Here is a 13445-nt window from a genome sequence, read left to right as displayed (position 1 = left end):
GTAAAGTTTGAGTATCGACTAAGGGTGCGAATTTGTTGTAAGTATTGCGTTGAAATGGTTAAAACAACCTTACTCTACGGTGTAGCCAAATTTATTTAATACAACGCTTCAAATACATACTAAGCAAGTCCTCGTTATTTCGTAATATCTCTCGCCCCGACAGTGCCACTACATGCACCATACGTTGAGTTAAATAAAAAATAATAATAATAAATAAATCATATAGGATATTACTACACAAATTTACTTAGTTCCACAGTAAGCTCAATAAGGCTTATGTTGTGGGTAATTAGACAATATACATAATATATAAATATTTATACATACTTAAATAAATATCAAATACCCATGACTCAGGAACAAATATCCGTGCTCATCACACAAATAAAAGCCCTTACCAGGGTTCGAACCCGGGACCATCGGCTTCATAGGCAGGGTCACTACCCACTAGACCAGTCCGGTCGTCAGTTATCAGCCAAAACCTGCTTCTGGATAATATTTTCTTATAAAGATCTCTATAATTATAGACTTTGCAGTGTTTTCATCAGTAGCTCCCTGCTTTCTAGACCAGATGATGATGCCATAAGCGGCAAGTCGCTCCGGCGTAAAAATCGGATACAGTGTACAAAGCGCCATTTGAAGGCGTGAGAGCAATTGCTTTCAATTTGCATACTGTGTCTACTGAAATGGCCACGTAACTTGACAAATCCCCACTGGGTGCTGATGTTGTCTCAGCTATTTGTTAGCTCATTTATCAAGCAAATAATTAGGTTTTGCTATAAAAGCCTATCTTAAAACTAGTTGATACAAACTATTTACTTCTAGTTACTTCATCTTCGTATTGTATGCAAAAAGCAATTTCTTCCAGCCACTAAGTAAGCATCAGCTGAAGCCTCGTTTGCTCGCAAACAATAGCTGGAATAAACTTGCAAACTATCTATTAAAACACTAAACCCGCGTCACACGAAACTCTGCTTTTAAAGATAGTGTAGTCAAAGAAGAATATTTTGGCATGGATAAACACAAAATGTAGGCGATGAACTTTGGTTAATTGGCGCCAAATTACAGTTCGTTACACAACATTTATGCTGATCTTTTTATATGTTTATATTTAGCGCCCATTTAAAAATAAATTATTGGAATAAAAATAGATGCCTAAATTTAAGCAGATTTTTGCCTTTATCGTAGTCGTCGAGCAACAATAAGCTTTCCACAGTTCCATACAAATTTCTCTATTCCTCATCCAGAATAATGGCTTTCATATTACATGTACGCAGGTCATCTGAAGTAGTAGACGACACATTATGTGTGTGTGTCAATATCAAATATCAATATCAAACATTTATTCAGCAAATAGGCCACAGGGGCACTTTTACATGTCCATTTTTACAAACAATAAAAAAAAAACAATTACAAATATGGAATCGATGAAATAATAAATACTTTATTAGAGATGTATACTGTCTCTAAATGTCAAATAACACAAAAAAAAACTATGATAAAAAAAATAAAACCACCGTGTGTGGTGTGGTGTCCATAACAACCTAAATAGGAGGCGATTGTGACGAAACAATTACCAATTTACAAAGATCGAAAAATAATTACGTATCGTGATCCACTCGTAGCTTGGAGTAACTGTTCTAAATAAATTCCCCCGCATTAATATTCATTGATTGTTATCTTAAATTTTCACCGTTTCCATTTTAGCTGTGGAAATTTTCGCTTATTATTTCATCGTTGTTCTCCAGTTTGGGTACAAGGTAAACTACGAACAAACTCTGCTTTGATTAGCATAATTAGATAAACCGACCGGTGGGCAAATGTATTTACTGGGCCATTAAAGGTGTGCGGTTTCAGAAATTTCTGTTTGGTAGGAATAAATAGTCAAAAGTTTCCTATTTATATAATTCTAAACATCTTTTTGCTAGAGGAAGATCTACCGAAAAATCCTAGAACCCACATGTGGAGAGGATGGAACCTGGAGACTCCGCAGCAACCAGGAGATTGAAGATCTGGTGTCCGAGCCAAACATCATTGGAGAAACGAAAGCCGCCGGACTCCGACGGCTCGGGGACGTAGTCCAGAAGACCGTCTGGACGCCCTCGGTACCGCTAGAGAGACGAAGCGCAAAAAGACCTTAGCGAACGCGGCGCCGTCGACTGGATAGAAACGGTCATATCCCTACTGGTATATTATGTATATTACGAATTAACGTTGGAGAATGGCAAACGGATACATGGTATATCTCCTTTCGAAATTAAAATAATTAACATTTTTGGTATCAGCAGCCTCGTAGCATAGTCGGTAGTGAAAGTGATCCTGTCTATGAAGCTGGAAGTCCCGGGTTCGTATCCTGATAAGGACATTTATTTGTATCCTTATCACAAGTTCCTGAGTTATGGATGTTTTCTATCTATATAAGTATTTATATGATTGACCAATATTTATTTATGAAATATTAATTGTTTACCCTGTTCTCTGTACTCGTAGGTATCTGTCCTTCTTACATTAGGCGTCACGTAGCCACCCACGCTATTTTATTATTGGGCGGCAGCTTGTTTGTGAATGGGTTTCTTATTAGCCCTGTTCTCTACAACTTGTCAGAGATATGACTGATGGTGTATTTGCGAGATAGAAACGGGATGGACCAGGAGATAAGGAAATTGTGTTATTAATATTTAACATCTGCGTCTCGTATAAAGCAGGATAAGTAACTGGAATGTCGTGCGCTTTGTAATTGCCTGAGGCATTTTTACAAGCTTTTATTTCACTCTCTGTGTCCGTACTGCGATAAAATGTATGTTGTACGAATCAAAATAGGGAGGTACTATTTGTACTTGTACATGGGTGTACGATTGTGCTGTAACAAATGAACATCAAAACAAGATATTGGTAAAGAAATATTACAAACAAAACAAGCCCATTGATGTTTGCTAGGATGCATCAAAATCGTGTGAATATCCTTTTTTGTGGAACAACTTAATTCACTAAGTTAGGTATGTAGCGGAATGCGGTTATATTCTTGTATTATTTTATTTAGTTTATCTTTTGTATATCATATAAGTAATAGTATTTGGTCATAGTTTTGTAGGTTTATTTTTATTATGTTTAAATATATGTATTTCGGTTTTGTTTTTCGGTTAAATAATTTATGAATATCTTCTGCACCAACATATATGTCTCTGTTTGACCCAATGGTTGACTGGTAGATAATGCCTTTTGGCATTAAGTCCGCCATTTGTACATTTTTCTTTGTTTGTGCAATAAAGTTTAAATAAATAATAAATATATTTCATGAGACTATAGGTAACTATCACACATGAAACATACTAGAATTGCTTTCTCCTTATAAAGTGGATGGACATATTTTTGTTTGAAATATATTAATACCAGTGGATACAGCTAGTCTATATGAATACTCGAAATATACGTTGCTATGGATACTTTAAAGTTTTTATATGCTTCAAAAAGCTCGAATTTTTTGACTAGATCAAACCTGTAGTAGGCATTCGTGTCACTTTGTTAAGGAAATTTACATAAAATTACACAGAAGATCAGTGACTTTTGAGACGACTACCTAAGCATTATAAATATCAGCGTGAGCAACAGTAAAGTCCATCTGTCTCTTCTTAACTTACCTATTGACTTTTCCAGGTGCATCTGACCGACGACCGGTGTTTGTGCTTGTATGTTGGTAGTTTTTGTGATGATAGAGTCGGATATATTTATATGTCTCCGTCTGCCGTTCTTGAATTTCTAGAAAAAAATTCCACAGCAGTGTATCTTTCATAATACATATAGTATTTCATAAGTATATAAGTTTATATGAAGTAGTCCGGAGTTAACTAAACTGTGTTACGGCTGCGGTGTCGTTACGCGCCACGCTTGAGGTTCGTGCTCCAACTGAGAAATGAAGAGTGTGGCTTTGTACAAATTCCGAATGTGTTCTCCTACAGGAACGTTTTATTTCAACTTTAAAAATAATGGTGGTTCTAGGAAGAATTGTTTACTGATATTTCGTAAAATCGACTATGGTCCTCATAATGCAATGTCTGGAGTCCACTTGGAAAAAAATGCCATTGAGCACTGCACGACCTATTTGTACGAGTTATTTGGTTTTCGTCATAAATTAAAATTTACATTTTACAAGTAAAACCAACGAAAGCTGGTGGTGGTAGTGGTGGTGAATAACTTCTTGGACTACTTCAGATGCTTCCAGGGATCTCCAGTGATCCACGGACCGCCTATTTGTGGATTTTAAAGAAATTATAAATATATGGAACAATTTTTTTTATCTTCTTTCGAGGAGGATTCCGTTGTACATTTATTGTTTACTCGTAGTATCGTCTTACAGGTACCTTAGGATAAACATATACTCGTATAGCTTACAAATAAATTATCACTCACACAGTCCTAACTTTACTTTAGTTAGCCGAGGAACAACAACACGTAATTGGATACATTTCGTTAGCGTGCCTGCAAACTTCTGTAATCATAATGAGATATCGTGTTGATACAAGTTAGTGGAGTCCAACGAGCGGAGGAAATTATATGTTGAGATGGTAATTGCTGTGGTGTTCGTCAGTTTAGTAACAATATTAAGTGTCCACAGTTTTTCCTATGTCAATATTTGTCCTAATAAAAATAATTATATAGCCTCTTGATAGTACTAAGACCTCAATAAAACTTTCGCTTTGCCAATTGGACACAAATAAATTTTACTGGTTAATTTTGAAACCCAGTCGCCAAGAGGATAGGTCGTCCAGTCAAATAATTCAAAGCCTAATCGAATTTAAACTGTCGTGAGACATACTAACATTAAAATAATTCTACGGTTTACACTCACGCTGCTCGCACTGTTAGTGCTTGAGAAAGGAGACCTAGTGACTAAAAATACGTAAGTGTAATCCGTAAAATTATTTTAATTTTAATTCAAAGCCTGTTACGTGTAGAGCCATTTTCAAAGCGACATTACCAAAAGTTAGGAATCCCTTCAATTTAGCACAATGAATATACTGAATGTGTCTATGTAGATACTTCTAAGTGAGGGCCGATTCGAACTTAGAAATCGATGTCGATTTCATTTAATTTTGCTGCCCGTGCATCTCTCTCGTACTCATATACCTATTGGTCAAGATGCGCTGCGTATTGCAAATAATAACATAGCAGTAACAGATTGTTTTAAGTTCGAATACTCCTTGATCCCAGATAGCCGAGCACATAGTGCGGTTTGAGAAGACCTAATTTCAGCTGCAGAATCAAGTCCCTAATGAAGTTTCCTTAAAGGGATATAGTATCAGATTCCGTAATCTGACGATTTAAACTGGTTATTCCCACTAATAGTTCTCCCTACTGCTAAAATGTAAAAAAAACTCAGTTGTTACCATTGGTAATAACATGGTGGTAACTAGTGGGAATAACCCCTTTAAACAAGTGCATAATTATTTGAATTGTATTATTTGAGAGAACATAAAACTTAAAGCATGAAATTAAATAATACTGGTGAAAGTATACGAACACCATATCGTACACATTTCACTTATAAATCTAAAATATGCTCATCATCCATTAAATATACATTTGGTGCTCAGAAAACCTTTTTAGTATTGCAAAGGAGATCTCAATAGGCGTATCGCTTTTCAACTCGACTGGAGGCAAAGCCGATCGAAGCCTACAATCGCCTACACAATTCGTCGGCTTGTGGCAATAGTCTGTCTCTGCTGATATGTCGCCTGTCTGTCTGTCCGCATTACGACGTTTATGGGCTAAGATATGGGCGATAAACGGAATCACAACGAGTCTTACACTTTAATCTTTCACTCATGAAATTTTAACCTCAACTCAACTCAATAACTGGATGCCGATTCTATTTTACCAATTTGATATAGTTTTAATCTTATCATACGACCTTGACTCTAAGTGCGAGCGAGATGCCTCATTAGACAGCTGCTGGTTGCATTACGTGATCAATCAGCGTTAGTGACTCACGGTGATTGGTATTCAAAATAAGGTGAAAGCTATATCAAATTGTTAAGTCCTTTTGAGCCTCTGGGTCGCCGTAAAAAACAAATTCAAAATGTATAATTCAATTTTGGGTATCATCAGCTGATCTGTCATCGAATTGATGGGGTTTATGAGGTTTACATTAGGCCTACCTATAAATTTTAAACTGAAATTATAATATATTTAAATAATTTAAATTATTTGTTCTCAAAAGGAGCATGCATGAGTCCTACTATTGGTATATTTACTTGATTTTAACTAGATACTTTCAGTGTGCACAATTGTTATTGAGGTGGAAGCCAGTTCCTATGGCTAACATTTTATTTTATATTTACTGTTTCCAATATCTCGAGAATCTCTAGACATAGACCGCAGCATTACGACGTATCGGGTGATGTGAGCCGCTGTCACAAAGCAATTTGATTAGTGTCCGCCTCGCACCGGGATGACGGGGCTGATGTCGGAATACGGGATTGTAACTGTTGTCCCCTAACGAGAACTGTTTGGGACGTTTTGTGGACAGTGTTGAAAAGCTAAAAGAATGCTGAGCTAGGTAAAAGTAAATAGGATATAGGGAAAAAAATAAGCCTTTTATTGTGGTAAGTTACCGGGCTAAAAAACTAAATACCTAGTATAGTAGATAGTATATGATACGATGATGTCGGAATACCGGAGTCTCCTAACTTAAAGGCAACTGTTTGGGACGTTTTGAGGACAGTTGAAAAGCTTGAGGAAAGCTGAGCCTGGTAAAAATAGATAGGACATAGGGAACTATAGTAAATAGTTTTATACCGTAATAGCTTAAAATGAATGGGATTAAAATCTAAAAATAAAAATGACCTCCGATTTTTCAAGTACGGCATTGTCCCCGTGTTAAAACTGGCTAAAGTTGAGATCAACACCTTGGTTCTTTTCAATACTAGACGAGCTGAATAAACCTCCAGAATAGATGACCAGCAGTCTAGCAACCAATAGTTGTTTCTATTTCCTGCGGCTAGATTCAGAAAAACGGTTAAACAGCGACACATGTCTTGTTATCCGATCTCAAAAACGCCTGTATCAGCGCAAACACGGCTAACTACAAACGCTTTTACCTAATTGCATTAACATTTGACTCAGAACAGGCTCTCGTTAATTGGCCAGCAAATTTTCCAGCCAGCTTGAATTCTGTCCACGTTGCTCAATAAACTACTAGAAGCATTTAGTGGGACGCGCACTGGCTCCAAACACGGTGTTTTCCTTCCATTCGAATTGTAAGATGCTGCTCTCAGATTTATTCCGTCGTAATTGTGCGCAGACTTTCTTTTGTTGGAGGAGGTTTTTGCTACGCTTTCGGGATTAAGGATTAAAAACTATGAAATGTTTAGTTTTTTCCATGTCGGATTTAAGAGATTCGTTGATTATTTTTTTATATTTAAAGCTACTTTTACTCACCTTACATTACATTTATTTATTTACCATTAATTTTATACTCAAATTTCTGAATTTCAAACTCAATTTATGTAGATCCGTTTCAATGCAGATTTCGCTAAATAAGTATTTCTTACTATTCCCTGGTCTCGTTATAATAATTCCTATAATGCCCAAAAATACGTCGACAAGTTTTTTTATTGCGGCATATTGTTGATAATTTTAATAAACGTTGTATGTGTGTGTATCAAAGCCAAAGGAGAATATTTTGAAAATAATACCTTTTGTTATAGTTAAACGACTGTAGTTTGAATTTTTAGTGACTTTTTGTAAGACCCTTGTACTCGTAACTAAGAAAAATACTCCTAGAATGTTTTTATCAACGGCCATCCTGTAAATATCGTTGCAATCTCTTCTGATGTCCCATGTAAAATAAAAGTACGAGTTTGGTCCGAATGATATGAAATGACTGGCTTTATTGAACTAGAATAGTTTCTTACAAGTTGCGTATATATGGCGCTAGTACTTACATAGTTACGAGTATTTTGATATTTACAACACCATGGCAAAAAATATTACTTAAAACTGCATAATTATTCGACAGATTTGTATAACTGCATTTCCGGACTAGTTTAAGGTTATATGATGAAATATGTGAAGTAGTATGTATTGTATAAATTTATACTTAAACGTGCATTTTATTAGGTTATACCGTTGACTCTTTGTCATTGAAAATGAAACACCATGTAATAAAATATAAAATGCTTTATTACAACAGTTAGGAACAAGACCATAGTACTCGTCAGCTGGACAAATGTCTCGCAGGGGGTTTTATTCCCATCGGTTGCATGGCACGGGCGAAGTAATGGCTCGTGCTAAACTATCTCCGATTACATATAGTTTTCCCAGAAATAGAGTTCATCTTACATTGTTCGACCAAAAATTTAACGCTGCGCTGACCCACAATGAATGTGAATAGTCGGTAAGAACGGACCCGAATTTATCACCGGCCATCTGTTATCCTTACCAGACGGACCTTAGAATGTGCGGCATTCTTCCCGCGCCATGCGCTCAAGTATGTTTGATTAAGTTGGATAGGCTTAAGTGGAATGCAACGCAATGCGGTACTTTATGGGTTGACGACTGTTCAATCTCACATACTCGAATGGGTGACGGTTGGACCGTTCCGGTGAATGATTAGTACGATTACACACACGTAGAGTACTAAGTATTTAGTTGAATGAGTACGAGTAAAAGGGATTACAAAACACGTCACTTAAAAATTACGTCAATAACAACGTTACGTGACGTTACGTTTCGACGTCATACAAAAACTTTTGGGCCAATCTTGCAGTTGTCTCTTAATAGTACATTTCGATGCTAGTGCGGAAAGTATGTCATTAGCCGTAGGCGAGTGGTAAGACTCGGGACGAGTGAAGAATGACATTCCCGCACGTGTATCGAACGACGTTTTTTAATACAGTTGCGAAAAAATAAGAAAAACAACAAGTACTTTTTTATGCATGTTCTATAAGACAGAAACAATTGTAAATATAAAATATATAGAGTACTATTATTACCTAAGTACCAATATTTACGCCTATTACGCCTTCGCCTCTACTTATATGTTTTGTACAAAATTTATTAAGTAAACAAAATATTGTAATATTTATTATGGAACAACTTAAATTATTTTATTAAATCACAGTACACAGTATAAACTGTACCAATGTACCACGGTACTTTGTGAAAACTAGTTTCTACTGAAAAATCCCAATTAAAACTAGTTTTTATTAACATGCTTCCTAATTCAGAGTTTTCATAGTAAATTTTCATGAAAATCAAAACAATAATATACGAAAATCGAAAAAAAAAACTGTTGTATATTTTCATCATGACACTTCGAAAAACCTTTTATTTATGACGCTTGAAAAAAGATGAATGGGGCAAGTATACGAGCAAGTTTCGAAAATCTTAAAAGTTCAACGAAGCCTCGAACAAAGCGTGGAGCGTTGAGAATCTCAAAGTATTACAGCATAAAAGGAAACTGCCCGGAACTTATTGAAGCAATCAGATTGTGCAGATTCCGTTTAACATTAGCAGAATTCTTCCCTGAATCCGATCGCATTAAGAGCCCATTTAAACTTCGCGCGACGAAAGGATTCAAATTTCTCTCCCCTTGAAAAATAAGGCTTAGCAATTCAAACCCGAAATCCGCTAAAAAAGAATTACTCGCGTTTTATATAGAGGATTTAATTTAGTATTAAACTTAGGAGACAAAGGTTATACAACAGAAAGGAGACTTAATAAAGCCTTCAAATACGGCCATAAATTTCATCTCAAATTGATAAAGGTCAACTAAGAATCCCTTTTGTTTTTTTAAAGCTCCATAAAACATGCTTTTGACTTAAAACGTTTTATCTCTAAATCTCTCTTGTTTACATAAAAACGTAGATTTAATTTTTTTACAGCGGTGTAAACATTATTCTTATTAATTTTTTCCTCAGCGAGCGAGGTTCATATCACATTCGCGTCACGTAGGCCCTTTCCATAAATTCTCTTCTTAAAACATTGCGGTGCGTCAACGCGAAAAAATGAATAAAAACGAGCAACACAGGTCATAGTAGGTACTCGTATTAAATCTGTTTGGAAAAATGCCCTTATTAACTAAGACTACTTTGGACCAAATTGTAACCATGTAACCGTATTGTGGGCGTGCGTGTAGGAGTATCAGTTTAGTTGCCCAAAGTGGCGGTTTCAGTTTTCCCAGACCTTTAAATTAAATAATTGGAAAGGACCGATTACATAACAGGTACATAGGAAAACTCAAAAATAGTTTCAAACAAGTTGTGGAGCAGATAATACAGCCCTAAATTCTTGTTACATGGTACAATCAGCATCAAAATTAGCGGAGCAGATTACATTTTCTAATATATCCACAAAAAAAAGATATGTTTCTACATATACAACGTGTCACATCAGTCACTAAAAGTCAGATACAAGATATCAACATCAGCCAGCCAAAATATACGAGAGTCAATTTTTTTTCGTGATTTCGGGGTTGATCCCATATTAAAAGTTGCTCAGTATGACCTATACAACATGTACCCACTCCACTTTCAGTGCGAACAGTATTGTAGAGATATATCTCCTCTTGGGAAAGTATTCCAGGGTGGCAGATACTTTTGGCACGTTATTTCATCTGCTAATATTGAAGCTGACTGTACAAGTACCTATCACTTTTGTTTCACTTAGTTTCCTCGCCGTAGGCGTGATTTTAATTGATTAACGATCGTACGAATCAACCCATGAGATTTCAACACTCGCTGAAAATGTATGTACGCGATTACTGGCAAGTTTCAACTAGCAGGCGTATAGGACACTCGAGGAGATTAGGGTACTGGTATTTAATCTCGTTGGCAAAATCACATCAGTTGCTCGTAAAATTAAAGTGCTATTAGAGGAGCACACAATAATTGAAATAAAATTGATGTATTTTTGTTAAAGCTTTATTTTTATATTTTTATAATTTTCACGATCGAATCTATTTATTGGGATCTCTGGACTGGACGATGAAGCACGCTTGACAGTCCGACGTACGATTGTTGAAATTTCAAACATGCTTTAATGTGTCTTCTTCTTAAGGTCTGCCAAATTGAAGGAAGATATATAAGCATAACTAATCAATTAAAAAAAATATCTATATGACAACCAAATCCATTATATGCCAAAATGCCTTATATCATTTTAGAAAGGTGATACTTTTCAAACTGGTGGATCGATTTTCAGACAGCTCAGAACCACCGCAGGAAAACTCGCTTTCACGTGAAAAAAAAACGCATCGAAATCAGCACATCTGTTGAAAAGTTACAATGTCACTGACAGACAGACATTGGCATCAAATACCCCTCTTTTTGCATCGGGGGTTAAAAACAATAGAAAACGATTATCATTCAGATAGCGAACCGATGAATCAAGGAAGCGTATCGAAATGTGCTTGACATTCATTTAAATCGAAGCTGTCAACCGACAGCATGTCGTCTTTACATGCTTGAAAAGTGCACTTGATTTGTCTTAGGGTCCCATTAGGAATTACATTGTTCTTTGCATTTTTTTGTTATGTGGAATTGGTTTGCCAATTTAGCACACAAATCAACCTGGCTGGTAGCCCGGATTAAAATATCATGTCTGCCATCCAACCACCCTTCGTATTTGTCAGGGATTTAAAAATATGCCACCCCGCAGCTTACATTAAACTCACACCGTTTACAAACGATGACCGGATGGCCCGATGCACAGATCTCTACATTCCACGAGATGGAGCATACAGGACATGCTTGCTCTAGTGGATCAAATACTGAGGTGTGAATAAATAAAATAAATAAATGAATTTTAAAGGACACAAAAATTTACTAAGTCCCACACTAAGCTCAATAAGGCTCAAATTTGGGTACTTAGACAATTATATAATATATACGTATTTATAAATACTTAAAAGTTATGTTAAACGTAAGCTTATCTCTAAAGCCTATTATAGCACACAAGAATGGATGAATGATGAAACACCGTGGGATTAAGTGTGATTGAAAATAATGAATTATTTATTGTTATGTTAATAATGAAGAAATTGATATATATATATATTAGGTAGTTCGTAATTTTTGAAATTTAGATTTTATTCTAGAAAGTTTCTAGACTAGTATTTTTTATACAATTTTGATGATTAACGATCCTTTTGCGTATTTCTTATTATTAAGTTAGAAATATCTATAATAATTCATTGTTTTTTTTTTTAAGAACAATAATAAGTGCATCAATAGATTGCTCTGATAATTAAATTAAGATGTTATTTGTACAACTTGACAATTTAAAAGTGCTTGTTGTTGAATAAAGAATATTTTGAAATAGATAGAAAACACCCATGACTTAGGAACCATAAAGATCCGTACTCATCACACGAATAAATGGCCTTACCAGGATTTGAACCTGTGACCATCGGCTTCATAGACAGGTTCTGAGGGTCTTAATAGCAAAATTGCGATTTAGTCCCTCGAAAATCTTACGTAAATATATTTTGTACCTTACTATAAGCAACACTAAAGAACTTATGTAATTTTTTGGAATGCTCTTGATTGGTTCGCATATGTTAATAAATAACGGCTGGCTTATTCCTGAGCCAAAGAATAAAAAACCCTTTTTTGTCCATAACTCTGTCAAGCTTGTCCGTAACCCTGTAGCCAAAAACTCTTAAAAATTAACTTATATGAACATCATTTTACATCATCACTATGAATGTAGTTTCCAATCTAATACATCCATTTTCAAGTCAAACTTCAAAGTACATAATGTCGAGAACAGAAGCGATTATGTATCAAAACATGGGATCTAGTGGAGGGTAATCCTTAGCCGGATGTAAACGAAACAGTTGTAACGCCCGACGGAATAAATTGAATACAGATTGGAATCCTAGGAACGTTAATGGAAAGCGAAAAATTGCGCTACAATTTGGGATTCCTAACGTTATTGAAATCGGGTGATATTTCGTGAAATTAATTCCCATCCCCTATCCAAAAGATAGATACTGTTAAATGCTTCGGATATCAGTTATACCTATCAGTGTAAGTTAAAAGCGGCCAAGTGCGAGTCGGACTCGCGCATGAAGGGTTCCGTACCATTTATGATGTATCAAAAAAAATCTACTTACTAGATCTCGTTCAACATTTTACCACTTTGGACACACATTTTACCACTTTGGAAGTGTCTCTCGCGCAAACTATTTAGTTTAGAAAAAAATTATATTAGAAACCTCAATATCATTTTTGAAGACCTATCCGTAAATACCCCACACGTATGGGTTTGATGAAAAAAAAAAATATTTTTATTTTATGACTTATTAAAAAAAACTACTTTCTAGATCTCGTTCAAACCAATTTTCGTTAGAAGTTTGCATCGTAATGTATATCATATATTTTTTTTAGATTTTTCATTCTGTTATTTTAGAAGTTACAGGGGGGGGGGACACACTTTTTTTC

Source organism: Cydia pomonella, chromosome 12 (genome assembly GCF_033807575.1).
Source record: "Cydia pomonella isolate Wapato2018A chromosome 12, ilCydPomo1, whole genome shotgun sequence".
Classification (NCBI taxonomy): domain Eukaryota; kingdom Metazoa; phylum Arthropoda; class Insecta; order Lepidoptera; family Tortricidae; genus Cydia; species Cydia pomonella.
Note: the sequence above shows the minus strand (reverse complement) of the source record.